Below are 10194 nucleotides of genomic sequence, written 5' to 3'. Positions count from 1 at the left end.
AAGCAATAAGAAAGTGTTGCTCATAGTTTAACTGATAGTGTTCTTTTGAGAAATAAGATGTTTTATAATCAATAGTTTTTCTATATGAAGATTATGTGGCATGAGGTCTGCTATTCAGTGGGAACATTCCATCCGATGCCTGTGTTAGTACCAGTTATTAGGAATTTTTGCCCTTTACCTGCTTCTGGAAGCTCTTTGGTGGCAGTGAGAACCTGTCCCCTTCTCACTTCTAGGGTCTCCAACACCCCATTATGCATCCTTCCCAAAACGAAAGACTCCCATTCAGGTGAGGGCCTTGTAGGATCTGGCCCCATGGGGCTAACACTTGGTGGGGAAGATGGTGGACACAGCTGCTGGGGCCAGAGCAAAGGTCAGTGAGGGAGTGAGGATGAGGCAGGTGGAGGGTCCATGTCACTACGTCAGGACCTGGGGATCTAAGCAGAGGACACAGGCCAGCTCCCAAGCACACACTGCTAAGTCCTGCTCACCTCCATGGCTGCCTTCACACTCCTCTCAATCCTAGCATTTACCTAGGAAGCATGAGGCAGACAGATGGAGATGCTAGACTAACCTAAATGTGGCCTTGGGTGAAGCGCTGAGCCAAAGGGATTATTCCCATAGGTCTCAGCTCAGAAGTGCCAGGTGGGCGATGTACCTACGCTAATTCCCACCTCCACCCTGGGTCCTCCTCTCTTTCCTTAAAGAGAAGCAAGGATACATCAGCAAGGTGGCCTTCCCTGCTCCTCATGCTTGAAGGGAGAGAACTGAACCCCTCTAGAACAGGGGCACTCCTGGGCAGCAGAGCAGAAGATTCGGGCTCAGCGGTGACCTGGGAACTGGAAGGCAAAACACGTAGGATTCAGGGGAGAATCAGCCGGAGAGCAGCAAGGTGTGAACCTGGAGTCCCAAACTAAAACACCTCCAGGACCAAAATGGATAAACTAAATGGGTGAAACTGGGATGAAATGAAGACAGTGGGCTGTGGCCAGGAGGGAGGTGTGGGTGTGGGTGTGGCTGGAGGATAAGCTGTGGAGGATATATGTCACACCCACAGCATTGCAATGAAAAAAGAAATCTGCCAGGTTGAATCTTAAGGTCACTTTTTTTTGGGGGGGGGTACCAAGGATTAAACCCCGGGGTCCTGAACCACTGAGCCACATCCCCAGCCCTTTTTAATATTTTATTTAAAGACAGGGTTTCTGCTGAGTTGCTTAGGACCTGGCTTTATTGGCCCTTACAGGAATCTCCAAATTGAGACCTGGGGGGGGGGGGAATGGGGATGGAGGGGTGGTGGGCAGGAATCCATTACCAGAGGAAAAGGAAATGGATCTTGGGTGAACTAAAGCAGCACACACCCTTTCTTGCAGAGGGATGGATTTCCAGGCAGAAGAGACTGCATGGGCAAAGGCCCAGAGGTAGAAATAGCTTGCATTGTGTGGTGTCAGATTTGAAACTGGAATCAAGAAAGATGAGATGGCGAGGAGATGAGCTGGCTCCAGACCACAAAGTGGTAGGTCAGAGGAGTTGGACTGTGTCCCAAGAACAATCAGATTCAAGCTGGAAAATGAGATAAGCCTATTTGTAGTTTAGATCCAGTCCACTGCAGGAAGGTGCATTTGAGGGGGCAGAGTGGAGGCAGAGAGTCAGGAGGAGGCTGTCCAAGAGGGCTTGAATGCAGGTCATGCCCATGGGGTTGGAGAGAAAGGAAGGCAGGCAGGAGATGGAGAATGTGCAAAGCAAAGCCTCAGGGACAGAGGGAGCCCTTTGGGTTCTGGATGGAGGAACAATGGGGTGTGGCTGTGGGGGTGGGGAGGGAGGGATGGGTGGCAGGAAAGGAATCTCACACCTCTTTGGGATCTTCCTGTCTAGCTGGCTACACTTCCTCCTTGCCTGGCCAGTCTCAGACTAATCCTGGATCATTTCCCCAAGTTGGCCCATGCCCAGATGTAAAGCTAATTTGGCAAATGTGCCCATCAGATCAATTTGCTAAATGAAAATTATATACTGCCATCAGTATATGATGCACCAATGGGAGCTGGTGGATGGGAAGAAAACAAGAAATGACTTGAGTGGCCGGGTCCAGTACATGTCCCCTTCCCTCGGTTAATGCTTGTGGGGGGGTGGGTGTTAGCATCTTCATTTTACTCACAAGGAAATCAAAGCTTTATAAAGTTAAGAGAGCTGCTCAAGGTCACCCATCAATAAAGTGGGTGGGGCAGAATTTAAAATCTGTCATTAATAAGTGTTTCTTGAACACCTATTATGTGTCAGGAACTTTTCCAGATGGTGAATATGAAACTATGAGTAAAAGAAAATAAAATTATCTGACCTCAGGGAGATTATATTCTTGTGTTTGGTTGGGGTGGAGGTGGGGAAGAACAGACAATGAAGAATCCTTAAGGAAAAGATATAGAGTGCCAAATCCTCAAATAACCACCAGAGGGCACTGCAACCACACCACCTTCCCTTCTCTATTTTTGACACTGGATTCTGAAGACAATAGCCAAGGTGGCAATGAATACCAAGTAGAGCATCTGCTGAGGAACAACTTGAAAGCTGAAGTGGGATTTTTTTCATCCACTTTTCCAGCTGAATCTCTTCATCAGATCCTCATCGGACTTCCCAAGGTACCTCAGTTACTTTTCAAAGCCCTGTGAACTTCAAGTTCACCAACCCATCAACACCCACCCCCTCCATTAATCTATTGCTTATCGGCTTCCCCTACCCACCCACTCAACTTCTATCCATCCTCTTTCTCATCTACCCACCTGCCTGATCACCCACCCCATCCATCAAATGCTGTTCCATCGACCCTCCTGACCACCCATATATCCTAAGTACCCGGTATGCTTCCATCTACCCATTCTTCCTCCCACCCCACTCCACCCATGGACTGATGCTATGGACACCCAAAGCTAGGCCACTCATTCTACAGGGTCAAAGAGGTCAAAGCAGGTTGTCAGTGGACTGCCTCAGTAGCTTGAGATTTTGTGTGCCACAGCCAATGAAGGGTGGAATCAGACATTCTTAGCAAACCAAGCTGTATCTTAAAATAATTCAATTTTGGATTAAAAACATTCCACTGTGGTTTTATTCTGGGGACTCATACATTACTTTGTCGCTAGCCTTCCAAGACAATAGAGTAGGTAAAATTCCATAAATGTTTCAGCATCTCTATACTTTGTTCCAATGACTTCATGAGTCATAGATCATTTTGGCAGTTACTCAGTAACATTTAAGGCCAGATCTCTGAAGCCCTACGTAGCTCAGGATTGTGAAACAAAACTATAAATACCTAAGAAAATCTGACCCCAGACAGGACACAGTGGCACATGCCTGTAATCCCCATAATTCAGGTGGCTGAGACAGGAGGATCAAAAGTTCCAGGCTAGCACTGGCAACTTAGCAAGACCCTGTCTCAGAAAAATAAACAAAAGGACTGGGGTTGTGGCTCAGCAGTAAAGCACCTGTGGATTCAATCCTCAGTAACACACACACACATTCTCTCAAACATCTGACCACAGGCGATGAATAACATCTTCATCTATTATTGATTTCTCCCCAGTATATGTGAACTTTCCTTATTTTAGATAATTAGTGCTCTTCTGATGACTAGAATACAGCACAGCACATCTGAAAAATTAGCAGGGCAAAGAGATCATACATATCTTTAGTTTGGTGACTTCCTGGTAACCTCTTTCATCTCTTTCAGTTCTTCACCTAAGTCAGGAGCCTCACACAGAACCAATAAAGAGCTGTCCTGCAAAATGTGTTCTCCTAGGGGTGTGTGTGTGTGTGTGTGTGTGTGTGTGTGTGTGTGTTTGGTACCAGGGATTGAACTCAGGGACACTCAACCATTGAGCCATATCCCAGCCCTATTTTGTGTTTTATTTAGAGACAGGGTCTTACTGAGTGCTTAGCGCCTCACTTTTGCTAAGGCTGGCTTTGAACTTGCGATCCTTCTGTGTCAGCCTCCCAAGCCACTGGGATTACAGGTGTGCACCACTGTGCCCAGTTTGGATGCTCTTGTGCTTTGGTGTTTGCAATGCTTAGGATGGAAGCTTTGAGCATACCACTGAGTCACACCCGGAGCCCCGTTTGGACATTTTTTAACCAAAGGAAAAAAGCAAGTAGGGGACTTGGTTCTCTTTCCCATCTTGCAAAATAACAGGTGAAAAAGCTGAGAAGCCGGTCACTAAGGAGACGAAACCTGGAACCAAGAAGCCCGATGCCATTGGCACAGTAAAAAGGGAAATCCGAAGGTTAAGGCACTCAAGAAATGGAGACCCAGTGCAGCTAAAAACCTGTCATGATTAGAGGAATTGGCAGAAATACAAGATAGAGTACTCAGCTGCTAAATGGAACATTGAAAGGAGGAGGTTCTTCTGTCACAAAACCAATCAGTGGTGACAAAAACCATGGTACCAGGGTGGTTAAACTTCACAAAATGCCCAGGTGCTATCCTAGCAAAGATGTGCAATAAAAGTCATGGAGCCTGGGCATAAATCGCTCCGGGACCATCTCGATCATCCTCAGTGAGTGCCACAGAGGAAGAGAGCAGTTTTCCAGAAGCATTTGAGCAGTGGCTTGCTACTTGTGACCGGACCTCTGTCCCTCAATTGAGTTCCTCTGCATAGAGCACACCACAAATCTGTTATCACTGTCTCCACAAAAGCTGATATCCGCAATGGGAAAATCCCCAAACATCTCTGATGCTTAATTCAAGAAGCAGAAGCTGCAGAAGCCCAGACACCAAGAAGGTGAGATCTTGGACGTGAAAAAAGAGAAACACAAGATTACAGAGGTTGACCAGTTATTCCTTAGCTCCAGGGCTACATGTGATCCGTTTTCCTCTAAAAAATGGAATTATCAGGGTGGGTTGTGGCTCAGTGGTAGAGAACTCACCTAGCATGTGTGATGCCCTGGGTTTGATCCTCAGCACCATATAAAAATAAATAAATAAAATAAAGGTATTTTATTCAACTACAGCTAAAAAATAAATATTTTTAAAAATGGAATTATCCTCACAAATTGGTGTTCTAAATTTCTTACCAAGAACCTAAGTAACTGATAGTTTTTAAAAGAAAGGTTCGTTCTTTCTTTCTTCCTTCCTTCCTTTCTTTCTTTTCTTTCTTTCTATTTATTTTTGGTACTGGGGATTGAACCCAGGGATCACTAAGCTACATTCCCAGCCCTTTTTATTTATTTATTTATTTATTTATTTATTTATTTATTGGTGCTGGGGATTGAACCCAGGGCCTTGTGCATGCAAGGCAAGCAGTCTACCAGCTGAGCTATATCCCCAGCCCCTATATATATATATATATATATATATATATATATATATATTTTTTTTTTTTTTTTTTTTTTTTTTTTATTTTGAGACAGGGTCTTGCTAAGTTGCTTAGGCCTGGCTAAACTGCTAAGTCTGGCCTCAAAGTTGTGATCCTCCTGACTCAGCTTCCCAAGTTCCTGGGATTATAGGCCTGTTCCACCGCACTCATCCAAAATATTCCTTTCTTTAAAGCTGAATACAAAACATGCTTCCCGCTTTAAAAAATAATAAGCAATAAAGTCCTAGTAAGTCTCACTAAAAACCAAAACAATACTTAATTTGAATTTTTGTACAATCTGCTTTGTTTTTCAATCTGTTATGAGCCCAAAAGGGGAACTCACTGAGACTCTGCAGTTTTTTTAGATGAAGGATTACAGTTAATATATTTTTATATTGTATAGTAATTACCTAAATTGGATGTACGATTTCAAGGGCCAAATCAAGTCTTGCACATTTTATTCCTGACTAATTAATTCCATTGGATGAAAAGTCTGTTGGGGGAAAACAGAGAACATTCGGAAGAACTGTTTACACAATCTATGAGTCAACGATCTGGTGACGCACTGAGTATAAGAATTAAAGCAGAATTCCCCAAAAAAGTTCATCATAAATTTTCTGATATGTTTAATTCACCCTTCCCCCCACCTCCCGGTTTGTTAATTTACTTACCAGCATATAAAATGAAGAGAATTTTTTAAAAAATCCCCATCCACTCCCATCCCCCTGAGATAATCATTTCTAAGGAGCTCTGCTTTTAATTCTTCCAGAAGCTTCCTCTCGGATTGTAAAGACGGATCTTTTATAGCTTTAAGAATGTGTTGTGGATTGGAGATATAGCTCAGTTGATAGAGTGCTTGCCACCCATGCACAAGACCCTAGGTTTGAGCCCCTGCACACCACACACACACACACACACACACACACACACACACACTAAACAAACAAACAAACAAACAAATAAAATAAAAAATAAAAAATCACAGGCCTGTAATCCCAGCGACTCAGAAGGCTGAGGCAGGAGGATCACAGTTCAAAACCAGCCTCAGCAAAAGCGAGTCACTAAGCAACTCAGTGAGACCCTGTCTCTAAATAAAATGCAAAATAGGGCTGGGGTGGGGCTCAGTGGTGGCAAGCCCCTGAGTTCAATCCCAGTATCCCTCCCTCCCAAATAATGAGATGCGAAGGACAAAGAATTTATCTCACTCACACTTTTTCTCTTATTTTGTCTTGTGTTTTAAATTTTTCTTCTTTATTTTATTTTTTTTAAAAAAACAAGAGTTTCTTCTCTTAACTCTAAAGTATATGAACCTATAGTAGTTACAAGTGTGACATTAGAAGGAAATTCACACTTGTCACCGAACTTGCCAGAGGAGGGCTTCCCGCACCCTGCGTGACAGTGTGTTCCCCTGATGGAGAAAGAGGCCCAAAGGTAGTTCACACAGGTGACAGCTGCTGTGTACCGCTGCCACCAGAAGGGCACGGTCCATCAAACCTTATCCTTGGGAACATTCTGCTGGATGCTGCACATGATATGCAAGGAGCAGATTCGGGGTTGGACCGCAGGGTCATGGCTGACCCCAAACCTGGGCCCATTCTGTGCCCTTCTTGATTCTGCTCCGGAATTCTTCCAGGGCCAAGACGGAGACGCTCCTGCGGTGAACATCTGGATTACCTGTCCTGACCGCTTGGCTCCGCAAACTGCCTCTGCGCTGGTACCACCCTCCCGAGAAGTCTACCCTCAGGAAGAGCAGACGGCCCCCAACTGTCTCCGCCGCCCAACAGAAATGTTTCTCCTCGCTCGTGGGTCCACGCTAAAGGTCTGATCTGATTGGTCACATTCCAAGACCTTCGCCAATCACACTGGCCAAGGAGGGTGGAGGTCTCTTCTGATTGGTCAGTTTGCAGACATGTGACCTCCGCCTCCAAAGTGTCTTGGGAGCCGTTCACTTGGATTCCAGGTGGGGGTTGCTATGATGCCCTACAGCAGGGTTCAGCATGGAGCCTCTGCATGCTCTGCCCTGGGCAGTGCCTGCCCATACCTCCTCCCGCACAGCACTGTCTTCTGTTCACAGAGGTATCCATGGCAGCCCCATTACACTTCTGAAAGAATGGCAGGACTTCCTGTGTGGAAGTCGGATTTGGGATTTGCAGCCCGCTTCTAGGCCTGCTCCTTGTTTGAGGTTATAGTCAGTTATGAGTCAACAAACATTCACTGAACACCTACTATGTGCCAGGCCTTCGCTAGGTGATGGATTCAAGGATTACCATAACTGATTACCTCCTGTCCTCAAGGAACTGACATTGTAGTGGAGAGCCTCACAGCCAAACTGTCATTCAGGGATCTAATCATTGCTTCCCCACCATCAGTGTCTCCATCTTCTGCGTTTGGGACAGTGGTCCTCACTGGTCTTCAACTCCTGCTTTTGGATCTGCTAGTAGATTCCAATAACCATCTCCTGGGGAATGTTCACACCATTGCCCCTACGTGAAAATAGGACCTTATTTTCTTCTTAACAGTGTGACTGTGAGCAAGTGATGGAGTCTCTCTGAGTTTGGTGTCCTTTTCTGTAAAATGGGTCATCAAGAGCACTGGTGACTTAGTGGGCTTGTTGTGAGGAAATAAGAGAGGCACCTAATGGGCCTGGCATAACCTGGGAGATACACCTGAGAGAAGGAAAGATTTATTTTGGCTCACAGTTTCAGAAGTTTCAGTCCGTGGTCACTGGCTCCATTGCTGAACATCAGGGGTGAGGAAAAACATTCTGGGGGAAGGGCATGGAGAAGGACCCCTCTCAGCTCACAGCAGGCAGGAAGGAGAGGGCACTTCTGGGCTGGGGTTGTAGCTCATTGGTAGAACAATTGCCTAGCATGTGTGAGGCACTTGGTTCAATCCTCAGCACCATATAAAAAATAAATAAAATAAAGGTTAAAAAAAAAAGGGTACTACTTATATTTTTATTCATAGTCTATCCACTGCTTATCATTATAACATAATATATCAAATTCCCCTTTCTTTATACTTTGTTTTAAAAACTGAGATATGATTTACATACCATAAAATTCACCTCTTTAAAGTGTTTAATTTGGTGGGTTTTTTTTTTGTATTGTCATAGAGTTGTGCAACAATCACCCCCATAAAATTTCAAGACATTTAATAGCCTCCCCACCAAGAAACCATGTCCATTAACAGTCATTGCTCATGTCCCACTTCCCTTCGGCCACTGGCCACTGTTATTCTAAGTCCTGACTCTACAGATTAGCTTATGCTCAATATTTCACATAAATAGGTTAGTATAACATGTGACCCTTTGTGTCTGACTTCTTCCACTTGTTGCCAAGGTCATTCATGTTGTATTATGTATCAGTACTATTTTTTATATTTATTTTTTAGGTGTAGATGGACACAACACAATGCCTTTATTTATTTATTTATTTTATGTGGTGCTGAGGATCGAACCCCGGGTCCCACCCGTGCTAGGTGAGCACTCTACCGCTGAGCCACAATCCCAGCCCTCAGTACATTTCTTTTAATGGCAGAATCTTTCATTGTATAGATATACCACATTTTATTTATTCATCAGTTGTAGGAATGTATGTTGTTCCACATGATGCTATGAAAATTCATGTACATGACTTTTTTTTTTTTTTTGTCCTGGGGATCGAACTCAGGGGCACTCGACGACTGAGCCCCATCCCCATCCCTATTCTGTATTTTATTTCGAGACAGGGTCTCACTGAGTTGCTTAGTGCCTCCCTTTTGCTGAGGCTGGCTTTGAACTTGCGATCCTTGTGCCTCAGCCTCCCAAGCTGCTGGGATTACAGGCATGTGCCACCGCACTTGACAGCAAATACAGATTTATTTCCTTCTCTCCAAAGTGGATGCCTTGGTTGGGGATGTAGCTCAATAGCAAAGTGCTGGGCTGGGGATGTAGCTCAAGCGGTAGCACGCTCGCCTGCTATGCCTGCGGCCCGGGTTCGATCCTCAGCACCACATACAAACAAAGATGTTGTGTCCACCGAAAACTAAAAAAATATATATATATATATTAAAATTCTCTAAAAAAAATTTAAAAAAAATAGCAACGTGCTTACCCAACATGTGCAAGGACTTGGGTTCAATCTTCACTACTACATTAAAAAAAAATAGTCTTCCATTCTGGATGCCTTTTATTTCTTTTTCTGGCCCATGGGTTTCCATGTCCACATACATACACACAAACCTGACTCAGCTCATCACAGGTGCCCAGAGGGGTACACAGTTACATACATGCACACACGTGTACTCACGCACCAGCGGGAGGGGGCTCTATAGCAAGAACCATTACTAAAGGTATTTATTTCTCCTTTGTCCCATCTGTTCTTTGTTCCCTTTTTCCTCCCCTTTTTTGGGGGTACTGGGGATTTGGGGACTTAACCTGGGGATGCTCTGTTATTGAGCTACATCCTCACTTGTTTTTATTTTTTTGAGACAGGGTCTCACTGAGGCTGGTCTTAAACTAGTGATCCTCCTGTCTCAGCCTCCCAAGTTGCTGGGATTACAGGCATGTGCCACCACACTACCTTTTTTCTACTTTCTTTTGAAATAAAGTATTATTTTTCCTTCTTTTCCCCTCTTTACCCCCCCCCCACTTCTTTCTTTCTTTCTGAGGGTGTGGGTACCAGTATTGAAACTGCCACAGGAAAGCAGAGAGCTAAAACTCCAAACCTTGGTTCTTATGTTCCAACAACAACAACAAAAAATTTAGTCAGACACCCAAATCCATAGAAGAGAACTTTATCATAAGTGAAATTGAGATGAAAATAAAGTCAAAGCAAAGTGAGGTTCAAGCAGAGAGCACTTTCAGAGGAGAGAGAGAGAG

The 10194-nt window shown here is 44.4% G+C and overlaps 1 pseudogene; it reads left to right on the top strand.

The window, feature by feature from the left end:
- The first annotated feature begins 337 nt into the window (after window positions 1-337).
- LOC113190840 (large ribosomal subunit protein eL6 pseudogene) lies at window positions 338-6994 on the top strand (annotated as a pseudogene).
- The last annotated feature ends 3200 nt before the right edge of the window (window positions 6995-10194 follow it).

Source organism: Urocitellus parryii, chromosome 9, assembly GCF_045843805.1.
Source record: "Urocitellus parryii isolate mUroPar1 chromosome 9, mUroPar1.hap1, whole genome shotgun sequence".
NCBI classification, from domain to species: Eukaryota; Metazoa; Chordata; class Mammalia; order Rodentia; family Sciuridae; genus Urocitellus; species Urocitellus parryii.
The sequence above is the reverse complement of the archived record's forward strand: the minus strand, read 5'-3'. Positions and strand labels throughout refer to the sequence as shown.